At 39.8% G+C, this 25,637-nt stretch overlaps 1 pseudogene; it reads left to right on the forward strand.

The window, feature by feature from the left end:
* Positions 1-7,937: 7,937 nt before the first annotated feature.
* LOC126261497 (5S ribosomal RNA) lies at positions 7,938-8,056 on the forward strand (annotated as a pseudogene).
* Positions 8,057-25,637: the final 17,581 nt, after the last annotated feature.

A 25,637-nucleotide genomic window follows, 5' to 3' on the forward strand; every position in this document is an offset into this window, starting at 1 on the left:
CACCAGTACCATTATTTCTACAAGGACTGCAGTGGGTCTGCGCCTCTTGTGGCCCACCAATACCGTAATCTCTACCAGGACTACAGTGGGTCTGCTCTGTGATGACCTACCCACCAATATTTTTCAAAACTTCGATTGACTCCGCTGTGGGTTTGCTCTGTTGTGGCCCATTACCTGTCAGCGTGTCGAGAGTCAGCACTGTCTTTCCGTTGGAAGGACAACACTACTTCTTCAGGACTGAATGGAAATCCACTACTTCTGTGTGCAATTTCTTTTACTAATGAGACTATGTAAAAAAAAACTGTAATTACTATTATGATGAATGATCAGGACTATCTTTATGGACTGAGAGAAAATTTTAGCTTTTGACCAACATTGTATCAATAAGCGTGTGCATTTGATTTCTTTGTTATTGTAATTACGATTATGAAAAATTTTAACAAATATGTATTGGCCACTGCCCAAACCAATTTGTAAAATTTTTTGTGGGGAGCATGGGGGCTATGTAAGTAGGCTGTTTAGGTTTTTTTATTGGTAACGCCATCTCTGTATGAAAATCACTGGCTGTGCTGTGTGCAGTCTGTGGCTGCTTTGCATTGTTGTAATACTCGCCATTGTAGTGTTAGGCAGCTGGCTGTGAACAGCGTGTAGCGTTGGGCAGTTGGAGGTGAGCCGCCAGCAGTGGTGGATGTGGGGAGAGAGATGGCGGAGTTTTGAAATTTGTCATGAACTGCTCTATATATATATATATATATATATATATATATATATATATATATATATATATATATATATATATATATGATGATATCAAGGTAAATACATTGTTTGTTCTCTATTAATATCTTTCATTTGCTAACTATCCCTATCAGTAGTTAGTGCCTTCCATAGTTTGAATCTTTTATTTAGCTAGCAGTAGTGGCGCTTGCTGTATTGCAGTAGTGGGAGTAACCAAGATTTTTGTGAGGTAAGTGATTTGTGGAAAGTACAGGTTACTGTTAGTCAGGGCCATTCTCTTGTAGAGATTATTGAATGTCAGATTGCGTTGCGCTAAAAATATTGTGTGTCAGGTTAAGCACAGTAGTGTACTATTATTGAAAGGGGACGTTTCAAAGTGAAGTTTGTAGCACAACTTGACTAGAAGAAGAGATCGGTTGGTATCACATGTTTTGAGGCATCAAGGGATCACAAATTTAGCATTGGAGGGCAGCGTGGAGGGTAAAAATCGTAGAGGGAGACCAAGAGATGAATACACTAAGCAGATTCAGAAGGATGTAGGTTGCAGTAGGTACTGGGAGACGAAGAAGCTTGCACAGGATAGAGGAGCATGGAGAGCTGCATCAAACCAGTCTCAGGACTGAAGCCCACAACAACAACAACAACTGTACAATGAATGAGTTTCGTAGTTAGTCTTGGGTTTCTTAAGCATTGTCTATTGTTTTCGAAGTATCGGCAATTGCTTGGCTTAATTGCTTTCATATCGGCAATCTGATACCATCTACTCTTCGCCACATGTAGATAGTCTTGTTATAGATGGTGGCACCATCTGAGAAAAGCATTGTTCTCTACTGTAAGCAGTAGAGGCACCACATGTACAGATTAAGTGTGAGTGGGGTAATAAGTTGATCATGAGGATCCGTCAATATATGATAATGATAGTCTACTGCCGCAATAATGTGAAAGAGGACTAGCAATCATATCACAGGAAGCCTCTTGAGTATAGATTTGGTGCATCCTGTATATGTTTTAGCAATGAAACGCACTTTCCCACACGATTTAAACATTGTTGTATAGTTTAAGCATAATTTTTTGGGTGGATCTGTATGAATACTGATGGCATTTAGAAATGCATGATTATTACTGATTTAATCGATGGAATGACTGGGGGATATACTCGTAATGAAATGTAAGACGTCTGTATTACGCATCTGATCTTACTTGGTACTTAGCCGTGAGGGTTAGATAAGTGGTGTGAGGTACTGGTATCTAAGCCTGTGTGGTAATTACTTTACACCAGTCACTATCTTAAATAACGTGTTAATTGTGCATTATCGAAAATTTGGAAACTGAAATTTGTGGTAAGTTCTTATGGGACCAAACTGCTGAGGTCATCGGTCACAAAGCCTACAAACTACTTAATCCAACTTCAGCTAACTTACTAACTTAAACTATGGACAACACACACACCAATGCCCGACGGAGGGACTCGAACCTCCGATGGACGTGGACGGGGACGGGGGGGAGCCGCACGGACCATGGACCATCACAAGGCGCCTTAGACCGCAGGCTACCCCACGCGGCTGTAGATTATCAAATACAGTTTAGTCAACTGCTCTTAAGTGTGCTGTGTTAAAACAAAGCATAGGAAGTGTTTTAAGACATAACTCGGCAGCTCACAGAGGATTTGTGTTGTAAAATAATCCTTTATTTTCTATTACATATGAGTACAGTGGATGAAGTCCTATTCCCTGGAGTCACTTTATTACAGATGTAGATTAGTACAGTGTAATTTGTTGTTTCATATCACTGAGCGAAGAGCTGTCAGTCAGTGACACTGGCTCATACCCCATGTATGAATAGCATAGCCATCTGTTGGCATGCAGGATGGGCGGTGGCGGTGGCTCTAGCAGGTAGTCCTCGGAAATTTGTGTATGGCAGTGGATGAAAACAAAGCGATATTGATACCACGTAACCGATAGCTATCATATCTAAACTTGTATGGCAACTACTTATCACCATACTGCGTTTAAGCAAAGTACAAAGATAGCCTCCATACTGTTTACGTGACTACAGACTATAGTAAGACAAGATGTCCTTACAGAATATTACAGCATGATTGTAAGGAGCCATTGCCCTAGCTGGTTTCGCGAAGACTCAAAGACACTTACCTGCTTGTGGGGCACTGCATGAAGCTTAAAGTGCTTATTCCGGTAAACTGTCGGAACACGAGGACTGTGTAGTGTGTCTTGGATGTGGGTCTGGTGCACCGCTATTAAAGTCACTACACACTGGACTTTCAAGTAGGCCAGAGGCGCCAACCAGTGCGGACTTTAGCTGTGACTCTCAGAACCTTGCAGTAATGTATTTATTTGGAAGTGTGTGAAAAGTTGTCTAATATTTTAATACGTTAAATAATGCGTACCTAGTGATGATAAATTTGCCTGGTGTGAGTGGAAAGTTCTTGCAGCTGTTGCGGTTTTGCCGGCCGCAGTGGCTGAGCGGTTCTAGGCGCTTCAGTCTAGAACCGCGCGACCGCTTCGGTCGCAGGTTCAAATCCTGCCTCGGGCATGGGTGTGTGTGATGTACTTAGGTTAGTTAGGTTTAAGTAGTTCTAAGTTCTAAGGGACTGATGACCTCAGATGTTAAGTCCTATAGTGCTCAGACCCATTTCTTGTCGCGGTTTTCCTTTGTTAGAAAATTTCTGCTTCTTGGAAAATTTGGAAATTTGTGATAAGTTCCTATGGGAACAAATTGCTGAGGTCATCTGTCACTAGGCTTACGCACTACTTATGCTACCTTAAACTAACTTACGCTAAGCACAACACACGCACCCATGCCAGTGGGAGGACTCGAACATCCAACGGGGGCAGCCGCGCGAACCATGGCAAGACGCCTAAGACCATGAGGCTACCATACGCGTCTCCTTCATGATTTACAATGCTAAAGAGTAAATATATAGCATAAATAATCAGTGATTGCTTTTTGTAATCCAACTGCCTTGAATTTTGTAGAATTTCATGATATTTGTATTTGGCATAGTGTTAATTTTTCCTAAATAAATAGATCGGGTGCAACATGAAAGCTATTCCATAAGGATATTTTATAGTTTCCCACCGTGTTATCATTGGGCTACGTCCAGTGTAACGTCCTAGGGACAGAGTTATCTTGGACCCCCATGTTTTGGTTGTGACAGCCACACTGTGACATAAATTATACTTGTTAAGGTAAGTATATTTTCGGAAACATCTGAAAAAAACATCTCGTTTAATAAATTATAGTGATAAGGGTAATAAATCAGAGTGACAAGAAGCCAAGGGAAACTAACTGCATGATAAATGGTAGAGATAAAGCCACAGGCTAACAAATTGTGGCGTAAAATTTTATGGAAATCTCGCGTCCATGCCATCTATAACAGTATGTATAAGGTAATAGGATAACAGGCAACTGGCCTACAAGCAAGGGCATGGTGAGGGCTGAAATGGTGATGGGAGGGAGAGGTGCCTCGAAATCTGGCAAAAATGAAGGCTGTCTCCATCCTCACTTACCCTTTTGGACCTAGTGCTCCATATCTTATTACCTTACTGTTGATGAGGCGTTAAACTTATACATTTGTTACAGTAAAAAATTCCCACCACTGTCATAATGTCCTTCATTAAATATTTTCAGTTTAGATATATTAATTCTCCTTATTATAGTACTTTAATGTAAGTGATTACAATCCTATACCTGTGATAGTAATTATCCACATTAAAGTGTCTGTATAAGTAGGTTGAAAACTGCCCGATTGTAGTGAATGACGTCGCGGAAGAGGCGGAATTGTATTTACGGTACTTAAAACTGCCTCAGACGAGTCTAAAATCGATGTGGTGATGAAACTTCAATAATTTCAGGTAGGAATGAGAGACAGTTGGCTCCCTTACGAATGCATTGAGATTCTGAGAAACAATTTCATTAATGAGATTATGTGCTTTCTGCTTTACAACTCCAAATCAGTTAGGTAACACACTATCTTCAGAAATGATCAACGCATCACTTAAATATTACGGATTAATAACGTGGAACATATACCATAATAGACGATATGGGAAATCTGGCCCCCTCTCTCCCTCTCTGAGTAGGTTTCCACAGTAACTTCCATCACAATAACAATCAAAATGCAAGTAATGAAAACCTAAGGAGAACAATTTTATACCGAATATACCAGATGAACACCTACATGAACTCTTAAACCCGACAAGTACCTAAAAATTAATGAAGCAACAACAAATGTTAACACAATTTGCATATTTTAACCAAATAAACAATTAATATTCCGATGAACCCGTGGAAAACGTCCAGTAAAATTTAAGAGATTCAGTGTTAACTTTAGGGGAAAGACAAGACAAAGTCGTTTAGCTTTTTGTGCTCGAAAACACCCAGAAAAATTAAAGAAGTAACAGCACCGACTTTCAGAAAAATCAAGGTAAGTGACTCAGTTTGCTGAGCTCCACATCACACACAAAATTAAGGAAATAACAATTTTACACCGCTCTTCATTTTTTTCCCAGGTAATAGCGACGGTGTCTCGTTAACGTGAGTACTTATTGGGAAGAGTCAACGGAATCGCCAAGTGAAGAGCATCGCCATTCCACGACAGGTCACTTACGTTGGTTGCCCCGTTTTGATATAATTTACTGCTGAACTGACCTCCCAGCTTTATCGCCGAGTCTCTCCGCCGGGACACGGCATGAGTGTCTGCCGGCGGCACCAGTGCCGGCAGGATTTATGGCTTTCCGCGCAACTCGTTTACTTGTTTTCTCCGAAGAAGAAAACCATTCGTGTGGAGGGCCATAAATACTGATAGCGACAAGCAGACGTGCACATGTAGTGCCAGTCCCCAAAGCTTAGCAGCAGTACACGAAATATCGCAGTACATATTACTTCGCTGGAGCAGCACATCAGAGATATTCTTAATAAAATGATCAACAATCCATTGACATGATCATATTAGAATGGTTCCAGTGTGTTAAACATCTGACAGAAGCTTCTATTATGATGAGTTTACATAACAATCTAGCAATGTGAGTCTGTTTTTCTTTCCTCTGTATTTTAAAACTGTAAATTTAATTGTAGTACGTCAATGACAACAGACTTCTACAATTATTTCCTCACGTAAAAGACGTTTTCCCCATTATAATCCCAATGGCAAGTGTCAGTAGAACAGCCGCTAAAAATACGATGGCAGCCCTACGTTAATGAACCAGACCCTGAAGACTAGAACACTGTGTTCATAAAAAAGGCATGAACCTGCGGAAAGCTCATTCACAAAATTTAGTAGTGTCGTTAAGAGACAAACATTGCACTCAAATTGTGTTTGGTAATGAGTAGCTGCTTATGTAATTTGAACTAAACCAAAATATGGAAATTAAGAGCAAAAAAAAAATAACGATTACCACGGATTTATTCATCATAACAATGGAGGGGAAATGAAGAGAGGCTTTTAACAATTTCAAACAGTGTCAATTGTAGAACATCGGTATGATTACCTTGCATTTGTTCCCTAATTGCTATTTATACCGTTGTAAATAACCTACATAACAAATATAGAAGAGTTGATAGCGAATGAAGAATAAAGCTATTGTAAAAAACAGATGGGAAGTTGGTAAACTCCATTACATACAGCTGAAGAGCAATATTGACAAGTATTCATGAAGTGCAAAGTGTCTGTACCTTACAGACTGCACAAAACCTCGTGTAAGTGTATACTTCATATTACTTCGTTGTATTCCATACATTCCATAAGTAGTGTTCATTCACTTCAATTCTATAATTTGCGACCATCATACAACGTTCTTCAAGTCGCTTTCTTCGTATCCTCTTGCTGAAAATTATGCACATTTTCATGTAGAAGCACTCAAAGTCAGTATCTATATTGAGTTCATTTGCAGTGTACTTTCCACTCTGAACATATGTGTGTTAAGCAAATAATTTTCAGCTAAGTAAGTACACTGAATCGCCAAAGAAACTCTTACACACGTGCGTATTTAAATACAGAGATACACTACTGGCCATTAAAATTGCTACACCACGAAGATGTACTACAGACGCGAAATTTAACCGACAGGAAGAAGATGCTGTGATATGCAGATGATCAGCTTTTCAGAGCATTCACACAAGGTTGGCGCCGGTGGCGACTCCTGCAACGTGCTGACATGGGGAAAGTTTCAAGCCGATTTCTCATACACAAACAGCAGTTAACCGGCGTTGCCTGGTGAAACGTTGTTCTGATGCCTCGTGTAAGGAGGAGAAATGCGTACCTCACGTTTCCGACTTTGATAAAGGTCGGATTGTAGCCTATCGCGATTGCGGTTTATCGTATCGCGACATTGCTGCTCGACTTGGTCGAGATCCAATGACTATTAGCAGAATATGGAATCGGTGGGTTCAGGAGGGTAATACGGAACGCCGTGTTGGATCCCAACGGCCTCGTATCACTTGCAGTCGAGATGACAGACGTCTTATCCGCATGGCTGTAACGGATCGTGCAGCCACGTCCCGATCCCTGAGTCAACAGACGGGGACGTTTGTAAGACAACAACCATCTGCACGAACATTTCGACGACGTTTGCAGCAGCATGGACTATCAGCTCGGAGACCATGTCTGCGGTTACCCTTGACGCTGCATCACAGACAGGAGCGCGTGCGATGGTGTACTCAACGACGAACCAGGGTGCACGAATGGCAAAACGTCATTTTTTCCGATGAATCCAGGTACTGTTTACAGCAGCATGATGGTCACATCCGCGTATGGTGACATCGCGATGAACGCACATTGGACGCGTGTATTCGTCATCGCCATACTGGCGAATCACCTGGCGTGATGCTATGGGGTGCCATTGGTTACACGCCACGGTCACCTTGTAAGTAGGCTGTTTAGGTTTTTTTATTGGTAACGCCACCTCTGTATGAAAATCACTGGCTGTGCTGTGTGCAGTCTGTGGCTGCTTTGCAAAGTTGTAATACTCGCCATTGTAGTGCTAGGCAGCTGGCTGTGAACAGCGCGTAGCGTTGCGCAGTTGGAGGTGAGCCGCCAGCAGTGGTGGATGTGGGGAGAGAGATGGCGGAGTTTTGAAATTTGTCATGAACTGCTCTATATATATATATATATATATATATATATATATATATATATATATATATATATATATATATATATATATATATATATATATATGATGGGCAACGGCCTTGCCACAGTGGATACACCGGTTCCCGTGAGATCACCGAAGTTAAGCGCTGTCGGGCGTGGCCGGCGCTTGGATGGGTCACCATCCCGCCGCCACACGTGCTGTTGCCATTTTTCGGGGTGCACTCAGCCTCGTGATGCCAATTGAGGAGCTACTCGACCGAATAGTAGCGGCTCCGGTCAAAGAAAACCGTCATACCGACCGGGAGAGCGGTGTGCTGACCCCATGCCCCTCCTATCCGCATCCTCACCTGAGGATGATACGGCGGTCGGATGGTCCCGATGGGTCGCTTGCGGCCTGTAGACGGAGTTAGTTAGTTAGTTTATATATATATGATGATATCAAGGTAAGTACATTATTTGTTCTCTATTAATATCTTTCATTTGCTAACTATCCCTATCAGTAGTTAGTGCCTTCCATAGTTTGAATCTTTTATTTAGCTGGCAGTAGTGGCGCTCGCTGTATTGCAGTAGTGGGAGTAACCAAGATTTTTGTGAGGTAAGTGATTTGTGAAAGGTATAGTTTAATGTTAGTCAGGGCCCATTCCTTTGTAGGGATTATTGAAAGTCAGATTGCGTTGCGCTAACAAAATATTGTGTGTCAGTTTAAGCACAGTCCTGTAAAAAATGGTTCAAAAGGGGATGTTTCATATAGCGACCCTTAGCCGAGGATACCTCACTGGAATCTTCTGATTTTTTCTTGTAGTTTGTGTAATTAGCGTAGATTTTGTTTATTGCTAGCGCATAATTATAGAGAGAATTTCCTTTGTAGATGTAGTTTTTCATTGTTGTACAGTAAAACAGTTGTGGCATGCATGTAGATTTGCACCAAGTATTTCGCACCTGCAATTAACTAGATATTATTTTAAGTGTTATGTTAATGTGTTCTCTTATTTTTGCTCTTCAAATTGTGTTTTTCTGTGTTGTCGTGTGAAATACTGTGACAATAATGGCGTGTGAAAAACGTAACACTAGGCTCCAAAGCAAACTGAGAAATAATAGTGACGACGAGCGTAGCTTGCCAGCACCACTGCGTAATGAATTAACAGACGTTCAAAGTAGTAATTTGGTAACAGTACATAGAGAAATGGAGCGGGCTGCAAACAATGGCGTAGGCAGTGAAACAATTAGTGAGCAGGGAAGCATTATCCATCGATCGGTCGGCAATAGCTCGGCTCAGGAATACGAAATGACACGACACGACCTCGCAAATACTGCAGATTCAGGTTTTGGATCCTCACCGTTTTCTCAAATAAGTCAAGACACATTTTCTGCTTGTCAAAATGTGAATGTTTCCGGAGCAAATTCACTGCCGAAAAGCACTGAGGAACATGTTCCAGACACCAGTGCATTGTTATTACAATTAATACAAGAAATGGGACAAACACAACAAAAGCTTCAAAAGTTAGACACAATGGAATAAAATCTTAAAAAGTTAGACACAATGGAACAATACCAGAGACAAACACAGCAACAGTTAGACACAATGGGACAAAATCTTCAAAAGTTAGACGCAATGGAACAAAATCTTCAAAAGTTAGACTCATTGGAGCAAACTCTTGAACAAACACGTGAGGATTTAACTACTGAGTTACATCACATTGAATCGAAATGTCAAAAAGTCTGTAATGACGTAAAAACACAAATTTGTGAGCATTTCCAATCTATTTTTTCGCGTCATGAAAATGCACTACAGAATCACGAAGCAGCCATAGAAGAACTGCAAACTACTGTTCACGAAAATCATGAGAACTTGCAAACTAAATTTGACTCAGTTGCATCTACCGATTCGGTTACGCAACTTGCAAAAACTCAGGAAAACTTGAAGGACACAGTAGATTCGATTTCAACACAAATGGACACTCTGAAACTTGGTTCAGAAAAACACACTGAGGAAATGTGTTCACTATCGGAGAAAGTAGCCGAACTTTCGGATCAGGTCACTAACTTATCTACAAAGGTAGATGATGATCTGAATGACACAAGACCTGTAGCCTTCACTGACACAGAAGAGTATGAACAAATTAGAAAATTCAAACAAAATCAAAATCAAATCAATACACACTACAAAAGAGAAATCCGGGAAGTACAAGATCAGTTGACGCAGGTAATACAAGAATTACATATTTCAGAGGACACTCGCGCTCCAGTACAGGAAGAGGGACATAGAAATACGGAACAGCCACAAAATAATAACACAGCGCATTTCGGAAATTATGAAAGAAATTGGCAAGGTGCACCGAATTTTGAGAGGGAACCGCCGACACGACGTAACAATGACCGACATGCGACTCGCCGACATGATGATTTTGACTATAAGCAGTTCATTACTACACGTAAATTGAAAACATTTAAGAATTCTGGCAACGACATTCATCCACAAGCATGGCTCCATCAATTATCGCATTGTTTTCCTCCCAACTGGTCGTTAGAACACAGATTAGAATTTATGTGTGGTTACTTAGAGAATGAACCAGCTGTAAGAATGCGATCGGTCATTCACGATTGCCACAGTGAAGGAGAGTTTTACCATGCCTTCCTCTCAGCATATTGGTCTCAAGCCACACAAGACCGAGTAAAACATAGCATCATAATGATGAAACGTTTCGAACAATCTGAATTTTCCAGTATTATGAAATATTTTGAAGACATGTTGCATAAGAATCAGTATCTTTCAAACCCATACAGCCCCTCAGAACTCATCCGAATTTGCTTAATCAAACTGCCTGAACATTTACGACATATTATTTTGGCAGGACGTTGCAAAGACGACATTGAAGCTTTTCAGGGACTGTTACAAGAACTGGAAATTGACACTGACAATCGCGGAACGCAGGAGCACAACAATTACAGATCACATCCGTCGCAATTCCGCGATGAAAGAAATAATAACTGGACGCGACAAGGCTATTCTCACAACACAAACCGTGACCGAAACAGACACCACCCGTACGACAACCGTTGGCAGAGTAGTAATAATTACAGGGAAAGATCACCTTTCCGTAGTAATGACTATCACAGAGACAATCAGAGAAACAGACAATATGGGAACCAAAACAATTATTATCAAGGGAGACAGAATAACTTCAGACGCAACGCTCCAGCGCGCAGTTACGATTCAGGGAGAAATTCTCCACCACGTGACCGACAAGAAAGAAACTATGGCATCCACCGACATGACGACAGACGATATGATCGTAACGACAGACCTGAATTGCATCAGAACTGGCGGGATTCAAACAGAGCAGGGCCTTCTCGTCAGAGTGAATTTGTAGAAGTTTGGTCTCCTAATCCCAATAACGGCGCGCGCCAACAAAGAGACAGACAATGACTCGCACAGCAGGCAGCCGCGTGCGCCCGCTGGCTCCGAGAAGATAACATAGACGCTAACCTTGAGGAAAATTCCAATATTCTTTACCGACGTATACCACATGATAATTGCGTTGAAGTTGAAACTCTGCGTACTAGGAAGAGTAAAGGCTTACACCACATTTCACATGTAAAACCGTTTATTGAAAGATAATCTGCTTTTTAACTTTGTCTTTGCCATAAAACTTTTCACTTCACATTTCTAGTATGCTTTGTCAGACTTAAGAAACTGTTAACATGCAACAATGTTTGAAGTTAAATATCCAGCCTAGAACCTAGGGTACATTTTTAAACAGAAATTACGAATGCATTGTTATAGTGAACAGACTACACAGTGTTGTATTTGTACATTCTTGCTTGTTAGTTGCACGATTACATAACGACTATCAGGCTTACATACTTAGGACACATACTGGTACTGCTAATGAGATTTAAATGCAACATTTTGGTTTACTTGAAAATACATTCTGGATTTGAAGTACTTTCCGTGAGATACCAGATGACACAGTGGTTAGTTTATGTGACAGCTACACGGTTTTATCACGACGCTACTAATGAGTGACAATTTACAATGTTGCTTTTGCAGTGTTTCTGTTTTATGTCTGCACAGTTTTATGTATTATTCTGGAAAGTAAAACATGTTTTAGTAGTAACTTTTGTGGTATAGCTACAATGAGACAGCCTTTTCCGTAGCACAACAATACGTTACAGTACAGTACTTTCCTCATCACAGCAATAAGCGTAATAACTAAGATATCTATACGCAAAGCATTTCACTTTTGTTTATCATAAGGTAAGTACATTGACTTCTGCAGAACTTAGCTTTCGGAGGACGATAACTACGACACTTCCACAGAGATTATGTTGCGACAAGACGCACAGTTTAGCGCTACAGTACACGTATTTGAGTGATTAATTTTGTACTTAAAACATTTATTTTTAAAGATTTTTAAATTGCAAAGAAAGTTTTCCGTGATACATTTCATTCCATTGCTGTAATCTGTAACACCTGAGGGTATAATTACATTAATCCTCTGGGGGGTACACGCCTACTTTGTGTACCATGTGTTTGGCAAGCTCAAGGAGCCCTAGCTATTATGGTATTTGCTTATACAACTTTACACATCGGTACCATATTTCTCTAACACATAAATTACACAGCTATCTGATTATTTAACAGAGAAACAAACATTGTTTTTACTACCTCAGTGGCAGATGTTTACGTAATTATACCGTTGGATAACTTCACACTTATGAAATTGCATTTTGTCAGTACTTTGTGAACTGTTCATATTTTTTCAGAACCATTGTGATACTATGAGAGCTTTGAATGATGTATTTGGTATGAGATCATGATTTTTAAGGTACGTTTGAGGTAGATGATACTATTGAAATGAGCAGAGAATATTTTTTAGGGTTTGAAATTATTGCAGAAAGCTACGACGTTTTTGAGATTTGACTGAGGTGTTAAGATGTAATTTTTACGACGACGATGTGTATTATGCTGTTGAGGTATGTTTATGATCAATAAGCTGATGCTATATAAGGAATGTGATTATGTGTTTATATGTATATGAATAATGAATAGAAGTTAGGGACTATGGTTTGTGAAAAAGGTTGTTGGAAACCAAGAATCGTACTTTAAGAGTTATGAAATGTGTGTATATGCGTGAATGTATCACAATGCTGGTGAAAATTTTTTGGACGCCGTTATATTTATAGGATTTTGTTTCTACAGATTTGTAACCCAAATTCTTGACCTGAGAAATATATTTATATGAGACTGTCACTGTAGCGGAAACTGGTGTCATAAATATTTCGGTAAGAAAGTTCAGTGACCACCTGCACGTAATGCGTCGTGGGCACCCAGCTGAGCGGCCAGGTGTGTCAGACGCTTGGAAAAAAAGCCATTCTTGCGAGCCCTTTTCAGCGGCACAGGTAGAAAAAAAAGGTAGGCCATTATCCTCGCTATTGACGTTCCTTTGTAGAAAGCATCGCAAAAACGACACGGTCGAACTTGAAACCATATTATTACACTGTGGAGGTCTCAATTTATGATATTTACAGAAATGCCTAATGAAATGACGAGAAATATTTTTACATCTGCACACCTGATTCTGACAAGCGTCTTTCTACGAGAGTTGAGAGAATTTCTACTAACTTATGAAATGTAACATGACTATTGAATGATATTTTTTTGCTTTGGTTTGCGTAATTGCTTATTTCATTTGATATCTGGTTTCCAGCTGTCTTGCAGCATTGGTTTCATAAAATAAAATTAAATGCATTTGCTTATGTGAACACTTTCACTCAACAGATCTATTAAATAATTACTTTATGATCCACATTCTTCGAAAAAGGAGCTCTTGGAATGGAAAGAACAATAAGAAGGGACTAGTAACAGGAACTGCATACACAATTTTCTTTTCAACTACTTGGTAATTTTTTTGGTAGAGTAAGTTATTGTGATGCATCACTCTAGTGTTAAGATGTGACATAGGTATTAGACATGGCCATTTTTAGTGTAATATTTTTTCTGCTTGAGCTATGTCATGTTTAGAGATAAGTTTTTTTTTTTTTTTTGCTGCTGCTGTTTGCCAGGCATAGTGCTACTGAATTTTAATTTGTGTTACTCTGTTAAGCCAGTTTTACTACTGATTTATTTTTCTTGTTTGCTGCTCATTGCCTTATATTAGTCATAATTTATGTTGCTTGCTTCGCCATTTGTATTTTTGATCATTGCTGTTTGTGTTAATTGTTTTGTGCTGCTGCATTGCCTCGTCCCTTAGTTTAGCATCTGAGCTCAGTAGATTTAAGTTAGCTTAAGAGGGGGTAGACTATATAAGAGACTGCATTGCGATGAATTGGAAGAAATGCACTGAGAAGTTATACAAAAAAAAGTACAGAAAGCAGGTATAGATAGGACTTTTTGGAAATAATGAAGAACGAAGGGATATCTCCGAGAAATAAAGAAAGTTTTGTTTGCAAAATACTGCAGTAAAACAAACCCTGTCCTTCACTTGTGTTATCCCACTATGTGTTTGTGTACCCTTGTGTATTTGTTTTCTTCCTGTCTCTGTGTAGTTTCATAGAATTTTTTCTTCTTCTAATACTAAGCTACATTCACTATGATGAGGAATACTGTTATCCTCAAATATAATTGGCATTAATAATATGTTAATTACCTTGTAAAGATGTTTAGACATTATTTATTCTGTTTTGCTTTAATGCTCATGTGTGAAGTCGATGTTTCAATAATTATTCTGATCTTTTATGTATGAACTTATGTCATAATTCCTATAACATTGATGTATATGTTTATTTCTATTCTGTTGTAAAGCCTCTACTACAAATGTTATCTGTATTGTTATGTTCTTGAATGATGTGTTTTGTACCTTTGTTATTGTGTTCTTATGTTATAAAATTGTACTTGTCACCAGTTCATCATATTATAAACTTGTAAGTTACATTTCACTGCACACGTTTCTGTTGGTCATAGTATATGGACAATATGTGAGAAGTAGGGACTGTTAGTGTTTGTATGTGTGTTAATAATTCAGCAAGGGACTGGATAACAGCATTGCTGGTTCTAAGGACAATTCCAAAAAACTTTGTGAGTGCACAAGTGGTGGTTATGGACTTGCTATATTATCTACAAGACTCTTCAATGGTGATTGTGCACCTGCACAGTCACAACAGATGGCTGCTGGCCATCTCTACCAGGACTACAGTGGGTCTACATCTTTGATGATCCATCAATACCATTATTTCTACAAGGACTGCAGTGGGTCTGCACCTATGGTGGCCCACCAATACCATACTCTCTACCAGGACTACAGTGGGTCTGCTCTGTGATGACCTACCTATCAATATTCTTCAAAACGTCGAATGACTCTGCTGTGGGTTTGCTCTGTTGTGGCCAATTACCTGTCAGCATTTCAAGAGTCAGCACTGTCTTTCCGTTGGAAGGACAACACTACTTCTTCAAGACTGCATGGAAATCCACTACTTCCGTGTGCATTTTCTTTTACTGCTCAGACTTTGAGAAAAGCACTGATATTTTACTGTGATGAACGATTAGGACTGTCTTTATGGACTGTGAGAAAGTTTAGCTTTTGACCTTGTATCAATAAGTGTGTGCATTTGATTTCTTTGTTATTGTAATTATGAAAAATTTTTTCAAATCTGTATTGGCCACTGCCCAAACCAATTTGTAAAATTTTTTGTGGGGAGCATGGGGGCTATGTAAGTAGGCTGTTTAGGTTTTTTTTATTGGTAACGCCACCTCTGTATGAAAATCACTGGCTGTGCTGTGTGCAGTCTGTGGCTGCTTTGCATTGTTGTAGTACTCGCCATTGTAGTGCTAGGCAGCTGGCTGTGAACAGCGCGTAGTGTTGCGCAGTTGGAGGTGAGCCGCCAGCAGTGGTGGATGTGAGGAGAGAGATGGCGGAGTTTTGAAATTTGTCATGAACTGCTCTCTCTCTCTCTCTCTCTCTCTCTCTCTATATATATATATATATATATATATATATATATATATATATATATATATATATGATATCAAGGTAAATACATCATTTGTTCTCTATTAATATCTTTCATTTGATAACTATCCCTATCAGTAGTTAGTGCCTTCCATAGTTTGAATCTTTTATTTAGCTGGCAGTAGTGGCGCTCGCTGTATTGCAGTAGTGGGAGTAACCAAGATTTTTGTGAGGTAAGTGATTTGTGAAAGGTATAGTTTAATGTTAGTCAGGGCCCATTCTTTTGTAGGGATTATTGAAAGTCAGATTGCGTAGCGCTAACAAAATATTGTGTGTCAGTTTAAGCACAGTCCTGTAAAAAAATTCTTTAAAAGGGGATGTTTCAACCTCTTGTTCGCATTGACGGCACTTTGAACTGTGGACGTTACATTTCAGATGTGTTACGAACCGTGGCTCTACCCTTCATTCGATCTCTGCGAAACCCTACATTTCAGCAGGATAATGCACGACCGCATGTTGCAAGTCCGGTACGGGCCTTTCTGGATACAGAATATGTTCGACTGCTGCCCAGGCCAGCACATTCCCCAGATCTCTCACCAACTGAAAACGTCTGGTCAATGGTGGCCGAGCAACTGGCTCCTCACAATACGCCAGTCACTACTCTTGATGAACTGTGGTATCGTGTTGAAGCTGCAGCGGCAGCTGTACCTGTACACGCCATTCAAGCTCTGTTTGACTCAATGCCCAGGCGTATCAAAGCCGTTATTACGGCCAGAGGTGGTTGTTCTGGGTACTGATTTCTCAGGATCTATGCACCCAAATTGCGTGAAAATGTAATCACATGTACGTTCTAGTATAATATATTTGTCAAATGAATTCCTGTATATCATCTGCATTTCTTCTTGGTGTAGCAATTTTAATGGCCAGTAGTGTATGTAAACAGCCAGAATACGTCACTGAGGTTGGCAAAACCTATATAAGACAACAAATGTCTGCCGGAGTTTCTAGTGTTAGATATTTTGCTATTCACACACATTTAATCAAACATAACAGTAATGATGATAACGTCTGGCAATGTTTGCCGATAAGATAAGGAATGCAACCTATAACACTAGACTGCGTACTCACGGCAGTTCTGCTTTGCCGTTTTTGGTACCACTTGGAAAGACAAAAATTAATGTATGATCGCCGATGCGTCGGTTCTCGATTGTGTTCAGGAGAGGTAAGGTTTAATTACGCGAAGGTTGTCTCGTGACTGACCTTTGACCCATATTTCCTTCACGCAATCAGAATCCTCGGAGAAAATATCTACTGGACCTACTCGAATAAAAAAAAATGGAAATGAATGCAAAACAGTGAGATTTAGTAAAACGTTATCAGATTGGAAATTGAACACATTAATGGCCTCACGAATACAATCGAGATACCGCGATGAAGTGCGAACCTGTAACAAAGCTTACATACATTGAAAAATCATTGTGAGTTTAAAGAAAAGACTAAGCAGAGATTTTCTGTAAAGTGAAGCATCAATATGTTCTCAAAGAACAAGTCGTTAAACTAGTAGACATTGACCAATATACAATGAATACAAAACTTACATTTTTATGTTTCTCTCATACATGGAGCAGTTTAAGAATCGCTGCTTTTGTCTGTCCGATGTTTCTTAAAAAATTAAATGTTCTGGCGTGCGCATAAGTACTTTTAAGCGTCAGACGGTTTACCGAAGCGTTTTGCTTGGTGATTTACATGGTTTTTTACACTAAGTAAAATATAACTTGTAGCGGTGCTGCACAACACGTCTTAACAAGTCTGTAACCAAACGTAAAAAAGTAATGAAGTCTCTAGAACATTTTTAATAAATGATGGATTGTTCCTTCAAATGTTTCGGAGCTTATTGCTATCGAGCGCTGTGCCAATGATTTAAATATCTGCGCGCAACGGGTCATAGTGTTTATTTGAAATGTTTTAACGCTGGACGTGCGTCTTGGTGTAGGCGCACATTATAAAGTACTTTACACATGCGCTGTGATGCTTTATATCTTGACGAACCACAGCCCGATGGCTGTTACTTTCTTTTATGACAAATATCTCATTTGCAAAGAATCTGAAATCCAATAATATTACATTGCTTCCCGCGTGAGGAGCGGTGACTCCGTGAGGATCATCGCGACCCACGCTTAGGCGTAATATTGTTGCTTTCGTGAAACAAGTTAGGATTATTAATGTAAATTATTTACATTAAATCTCACATATGACATTAAACAAAGTAGTTGACATAAGGAATAAAATGTAAATATGTTTCAACACATGAAGTCAATTTTGACTTGTTCACAGAGTAATTACATGACGATTGACTCGTACTATTTCTAATGCATTATACTAAGATAACAAATGATCATTTCTCAGTAAGAGACCGTGAAATTAGGACAAAAATACACATACGTAGGTACATTATACATGGCATAACAAATATTAAAAATAATAAAGAAATAAATTATTTTACTTCACAGGAAGTCTTGCTGCATTGTGCACTCTTGGAAAAATATATTACAGAGATTTGAAATTCTTGTTCTACAGTAACATTTACAGGAACATTTTTGTTGTGCTCTCGAAGAAGATTTCTTGTGGTAAACACGTAGCACTTTACTGATTTACGGCTCTCGTTACCTACTCAAAAAAATATTTCACTACACTTGGGTAGATATGACTTGCACTGCGAGTGGAAAATTTCGGGTAAAAATCATACCACAGCACATGAGTGGAGAAACTGATTGCACTTTCACAATGGAGGAAAATTAGCGCATCACTTTCACTATGGTGGTTGAAGCGGTTGTCTGGACGTCATGTTCCGTTGGGAAAACGTCGTGGGTCAGGAAATGGAAGACTGGTTCTGCAACGTGTTGAGCCGTTTGGTGGCGGTCTCTATTTTACTTGACACATGTTCGAACTTCCATTCATGTTCCCATACATGAAAAATACAGAGAAAATCTGTATTAGAATGTGCTTACTTACCAATAACTTAGTCTAAAAGGAAATTGGATTAGGTGAGGATAACAATTTTTATGTACATAAAGTCTTATTCTTTTATGAGTGTTTAGCTTTCGTTTCGATTCGACATTCTTGTTTGATTTTTTGTTGACACGTTTCGTCATTACTTGACCTGGTCTATAAATTCGGTAGCAATTGTCAAAGCCGAGCTTACGAATTTTCTGATTAGTGTCTTTATAATTTAACAAGGTATATGTGCACAATTCATTGTTTTATCATAGTTTATTTTGACAGTATTTGAAACACGTTTGGCGCTCGCGCTCGTTGCGCAAAGGAATGTGGATTGTTGAGCGCGCTGCGTTCGCGGTATTAGGTAAGTTTGTCATAGTCACGTGACAATAACTTCAAGGTTCGACAACTCTGGCTGCAGTATTCTGCACGAAGCAGAGCATTTGGTTACTACTAGCCGTGCTGTAAGTTTTACACACTTTTCATCGACTCGGGAATACGGGAGCAGCCAGACACGGCAACTTCCGCATCTATGAACAGTGTCGAAGAATATTTCCGTAGAAGGATGTACAGTACCGGTTGAGGTAATTACAACACTTATTCACTTGCACTGTTCGGCTTTCACATCGTGGTTTGGCAGTACAACTACTTATGACATTACTTCGCACACGAAATTCCACACGTGTCCATGGAGTTATCACCTTTTCATTTCATACGTTACTATTGTTTCGTGTCCAAATGTATTTGGTAGTCATATTAAGGTTCATACGCCACGTGTCCTTTAATTGCCTGTCACACGCAGCACCATATACATGTCCATGAATTGCTGGTTGTATTATTCCTACAGACTACAGTTAACATTTGGTATACATACTGTGTCTGAAAATTATTTACAAAGGAAAAATAGTCTCTCTGACTACAAGACCTGACGAAAGAAAACATGTCACTTATTTCAGTTTGTGTTTCCAAAGGCACTTTAGGTTTACACCTAGTTCGAAATCTTGTTATTCTTTTCCTTTTACCATAGTTACTCTTTTCTCAGGTTCTTCTCTTTTATTTTCTCTCTGTTAATTAGGTTGTTAGTTTAAAGACATAATCAACGTGGCTTTATTGACGGGATGAACAGTTCAAGTTTCCACCAGGGAAATTGGGAAGCTTGGTGTTCCCTATAGTGCAATTGCACACAACAAATCTTAATTGAATTCGTGGTTCGTGGAAAATAAGCATAGCCTGTTAACAACCAAAGTGACACGACCACCCATACGTACAGTCTGTACGTATCAAGCATGCAATCAGTCCGTAAAATTCTCTCCTCTACTGGGTAAGGTGGGAAGGTAGGGATGTTGATTCGAGGAAAACACAACAGAATTTAATAGAGTGAATAAATTTGAAGACACAATGTCAATGACATATGAAATGATGAGCTTAACATAAATTATTCATTACCTTTCAAGACAATTAGTATAATTAAATCGATACAGTACTTTCAGTATCGTCTGATCCAGCTATCTAGGCATTTCTCTATACATATGTAAAACTACATAAGCATGCATTAGCAATGAACAGATTCTGTTGGCTACCTTCTGTTTTGTGTATTCGTAAAATCAGTTTCTTAAATCACTCGTCGTATCTTGGAGATTTGACATAGATAATTCTAGTACTAAATTAGTTCACTCGCAACTGATCTATTTAAGTATGTCAGCTGCGCCGCGCTGTAGAAAATTTTTATGAGCGCCTACGGACCACTAACTACTAACGGGAGCATTACGTCGTCGTCGTTTACCTTCTACTAAAAGTAATGCTTTGTTGTTGCGGTCTGCAGTCCTGAGACTGGTTTGATGCACTTCTCCATGTTACTCTATCCCGTGGAAGCTTCTTCATCTCCCAGTACCTACTGCAACCTACATCCTTCTGAATCTCTTGGTCTCCCTCAACGATTTTTACCCTCCACGCTGCCCTCCAATACTAAATTGGTGATCCGTTGATGCCTCAGAACATGTCCTACCAACCGATCTAAACTTCAAGTGGTGCCACATACTCCTCTTCTGCCCAATTCTATTCAATAGCTTCTCATTAGTTATGTGATCAACCCATCTAATCTTCTGCATTCTTCTGTAGCACCACATTTCGAAATCTTCTATTCTCTTCTTGTCCAAACTATTTATCGTCCATGTTTCACTTCCATACATGGCTACACTCCATACAAATACTTTCAGAAACGACTTCCTGACACTTAAATCTATACTCGATGTTAATAAATTTCTCTTCTTCAGAAACGCTTTCCTTGCCGTTGCCAGTCAACATTTTATATCCTCTCTACTTCGACCATCATCAGTTATTTGGCTCCCAAATAGCAAAACTCCTTTACTACTTAAAGCGACTCATTTCCTAATCTAATTCCCTCAGCATCACCCTACTTAATGCCACTACATTCCATTGTCATAGTGTTGCTTTTTTTTATGATCATCTTATATACTCCTTTCAAGACATTGTCCATTCCGCTCAGCTGCTACTCCAAGTCCATTGGTATCTCTGACATAATTACACAGTCATCGGCGAACCTCAAAGTTTTTATTTCTTCTCCATGGATTTTAATACCTACTCCAAAAATTTCTTTCGTTTCCTTTACTGCTTGCTCAATATACAGATTAAATAAAATCGGGGAGAGGCTACAAGTCTCACTCCCTTCCAACCACTGTCTCCCTTTCATGTCCCTCGACTCTTATAACTGCCATCTGGTTTCTGTATAAATTGTAAATAACCTTTCACTCCCTGTGTTTTAGCCCTGCCACGTTCAGAGTTTGAAAGAGAGTATTCCAGTCAACATTGTCAACAGCTTTCTCTAACTCTACAAACGCTAGAAACGTAGGTTTGCCTTTCCTTAACCTAAGGTAAGTCGTAGGGTCATTATTGCCTCACGTGTTCCAGTATTTCTACGGAATCCAAACTGATCTTCCCCGAGGTTGGCTTCTATCAGTTTTTCCATTCGTCTGCAAACAATTCGCGTTATTATTTTGCAGCCGTGGCTTATTAAACTTATAGTTCGGGTATTTTCAAATCTGTCAACACCTGCTTTCTTTGGGATTGGAATTATTATATTCTTCTTGAAGTCTGAGGGTATTTCGCCTGTCTCATACATCTTGCTCACGAGATGGTAGAGTTTTGTCAGGGCTGGCTCTCCTAAGGCTGTCAGTAGTTCTCATGGAATGTTGTCTACTCCCGGGGCCTTGTTTCGACTCAGGTCTTTCAGTGCTCTGTCAAAATCTTCACGCAGTATCATATCTCCCATTTCATCTTTATCTACATCCTCTTCCATTTCCATAATATCGTCCCCAAGTACATCGCCCTTGTATAGACCCTCTATATACTCCTTCCACCTTTCTGCTTTCCCTTCTCTGCTTAGAAATGGGTTTCCATCTGATCTCTTGATATTCATACAAGTGGTTCTCTTTTCTCCAAAGGTCTCTTTAATTTTCTAATTTTCCTGTAGGCAATATCTATCTTACGCCTAGTGATATATACTTCTACATCACTACATTTGTCCTCTAGCCATCCGTGCTTAGCCATTTTGCACTTCCTGTCGATCTCATGTTTGATACGTTTGTATTTTGTATTCCTTTTTGCCTGATTCATTTACTGAATTTTTATATTTTCTCCTTTCATCAATTAAATTCAATTTCTACTAGCCCTCTTCTTTTTACCTACTTGATCCTCTGCTGCCTTCACTGCTTCATCCCTCAAAGCTACCCATTCGTCTTCTATTGTATTTCTTCCCCCATTCCTGTCAATTGTTCCCTTATGCTCTCCCTGAAACTCTGTACAACCTCTGGTTTTGTCAGTTTATCCAGGTCCCATCTCCTTAAATCACCACCTTTTTGCAGTTTCTTCAGTTTTATTCTACAGTTCATAACCAATAGATTGTGGTCAGAGCCACACCTGCACCTGGAAATTTCTTACAATTTAAAACCTTGTTCCTAAATCTCTTTCTTACCATTATATAATCTATCTGATACCTTCTAGTATCTCCAGGCTTCTTCCATGTATACAACCTTCTTTCATGATTCTTGAACCAAGTGTTAGCTATGATTAAGTTATGCACTGTGCAAAATTCTATCAAGTGGCTTCCTCTTTCATTTCGTTCTCCAAGCCATATTCGCCTACTACGTTTCCTTCTCTTCCATTTCCTACCATCGAATTCCAGTCACCCGTGACTATATGACTATTAAATTTTCGTCTCCCTTCACTATCTGAATAATTTCTTTTGTCTCATCAGACATTTCATAAATTTCTTCGTCATCTAGCTTTGGTTACCAGGTGCAAATGGGGTGATGTACGGTGTTTGTATAACGGTATGACATACACGCTGTCATTTTAGAAGCCATAATTTGTGTGGCTTTCAAGAAGAGAGACCATGAGCTGTTAGTGAAACTGTTTTATGTGAACAGCAGTAATTACAGAGACTAAGTGAAAGAGTGTCGCCAACTGAAAAGTGTGAGGATAGGCCTCATCTCATTAAATGGCTTAAAGAAGGTGATACTGAAATTCGGAAACGTGGATGAGCTTGGTGTGACCCCTGGAATAGGAAGGCATCCTATCCCAGTGAAAGGAACTGACGAGTCTGCTGTTGCTGTAAGTGACTATGCAGCACGTCGCCCAACTGCTGCTAGCCCTTGTACAGTGTCAGGAAAATTGCCCGTCCCATGGTCAACATTAGAGAAAGTTTCGTGGCCTGTATTACACTGGTAACCATACAAGATCCAGATGGTGCAGCAACTAAAACTTCATAATCAGCAGCAAGTTTCTGAATTTGCTCTTCAGGTTCTGACATAGACAAAAGTTGATGGCTTACGATCAGGCCAACTTCTATGGAGTGACGAGGCACGTTTGACACTACAGGGTGCAGTGAATACACAGAACTGGTGAAATCTGGGTACTGTTAAACTGTGTGTTGTGCTCGAAGAGCCATTGCACGTACCTTATGTGAATGTGTTGTGTGGATTCACAAGCACCTTTATTCTTGGTCTGTTCTTCTCTGAAGAGAATATACGAGTGCCTGTCAAATATACCGTGGCGCATGCACAGTATCGATTCCTCGTTGTACAGCATGTGATTCCTGCTTTGGAAGAGTGCAACTGTGTGGAAACGGCTGATTTCGTACATGGTGGGGCAACACCTCATGTTGCTCGCCAAGTGTAAGACGCGCTTTGTGCAGTCTTCCATGAACATGTTATCTCCAGGGCTTCTCCCGATGCATGGCCAGCAAGATAATCTGATCTGCATCCATATGTCTTTCGTATGTGAGGGTATTTGAAAGAACACATTATGTAAGAACGTGGACAGTGTCTACCTGACCAGACAGCCAATATACAGGAACACATTGCTCAGATTCCAACAGAGCTGCTTGGAGTAAGTAATGATCTAGTCATTGTGTGGATGCAGCATCTCGTTGAAGTTTTCAGTGTTCATATTCAAAAAATTGTGTGAGTGTCAGTTAATAACAAATCAATATAACATCGTTGTCACTGGTTTCAACTTTCCTGCCCACATTCAGACCCCAATCCATTACGTATGGAAAAATCTCAATATGTCTTTCTTGCTTTCACAGGGCCAGATTAGCACCTGGTGGCCAAAATTGGAACCAATTTTTAACAGCATTAATAGCTTCCACATTAACACGTTAGGATATCTACCAATTTTCGCAGCCATACGAAAATGACAGGCAACACTGGACCTCTGTGAGTAGCTCCAATTTAAGTACAACCACACCCACATAAGTTTTATTAGACAAGGATGTTAAACATAATATTTAGCATACGAAAACATGCCAGCACTTGCCCATTGCATCTCCAGGCCAGTGGAGAACAGCTGACCGACTGGTTCCTTGTCCTGGGGGACACAACACCATTCTCCAAAGGAAGCCACTGCAACTGTTTATGCATGCTGACCGACCAGTGATGGTCGTGACGTCATCTGCTATCTGATCATGAAGCGAAACTGCAGATGACGTCTAATCCTCGTTTGCATCATCAGTCATCAAGCAGGCTGTAAATCGACCTGACCTCCACAAACAACTGTCGATGAACTTATCATTACATTGTACACTAGGTCATGTTAAGCATATCTACACTACTCATCCGTTAATTGATACGAATTCTTGAGTCGTTATCCATCTAAATCTTAAGTCATGCAATTCACATATATTCATATTACAGTTGTAGACGACCTTACAATTCTTTGTTGCTTGTGTTTGAGAATTAACATTAGTATGAGTCTCCACATCATCAAGATAACTCTGAGTCAAGAACAAACATTTTTGTTGTTACTTACTACTGTAAAACTGGTCAGTTATTAGAACAGGGAACTACTGAACTTCATTGTGATGGACACCCCAGAATGAAATTTTCACTCTGCAGCGGAGTGTTCGCTCATATGAAACCCCCTGCAAGATTAAAACTGTCTGCCGGACCGAGACTCGAATTCGGGATCTTTGCCTTTTGCGGGCAAGTGCTCTATCATCTGAGCTTTCCAAGCACGACTCATGGCCCATCCTCACAGCTTTGAATCCGCCAGTACCTCGTCTCCTACCTTCCGAAATTCACAGAAGCTCTCCTGCAGACCTTGCAGAACTAGCACTCTTGCAAGAAATGATATTGCGGAGAAATGGCTTAGCTACAGCCCGCAGAGTGAAAATTTCATTTTGGTAACATCCCCCAGGCTGGTGAAAGTATAAAGCCTTTTCCGACTCCATTTGAGACATCTAAAACTCAGAGGATTCAACATTCACCTTTACGGATGCAGTATGAGTGTTTCAAGGACCTTTAGTAATGATACTTTGTGTTTTA

This window comes from Schistocerca nitens, chromosome 5 (assembly GCF_023898315.1).
Source record: "Schistocerca nitens isolate TAMUIC-IGC-003100 chromosome 5, iqSchNite1.1, whole genome shotgun sequence".
NCBI classification, from domain to species: Eukaryota; Metazoa; Arthropoda; class Insecta; order Orthoptera; family Acrididae; genus Schistocerca; species Schistocerca nitens.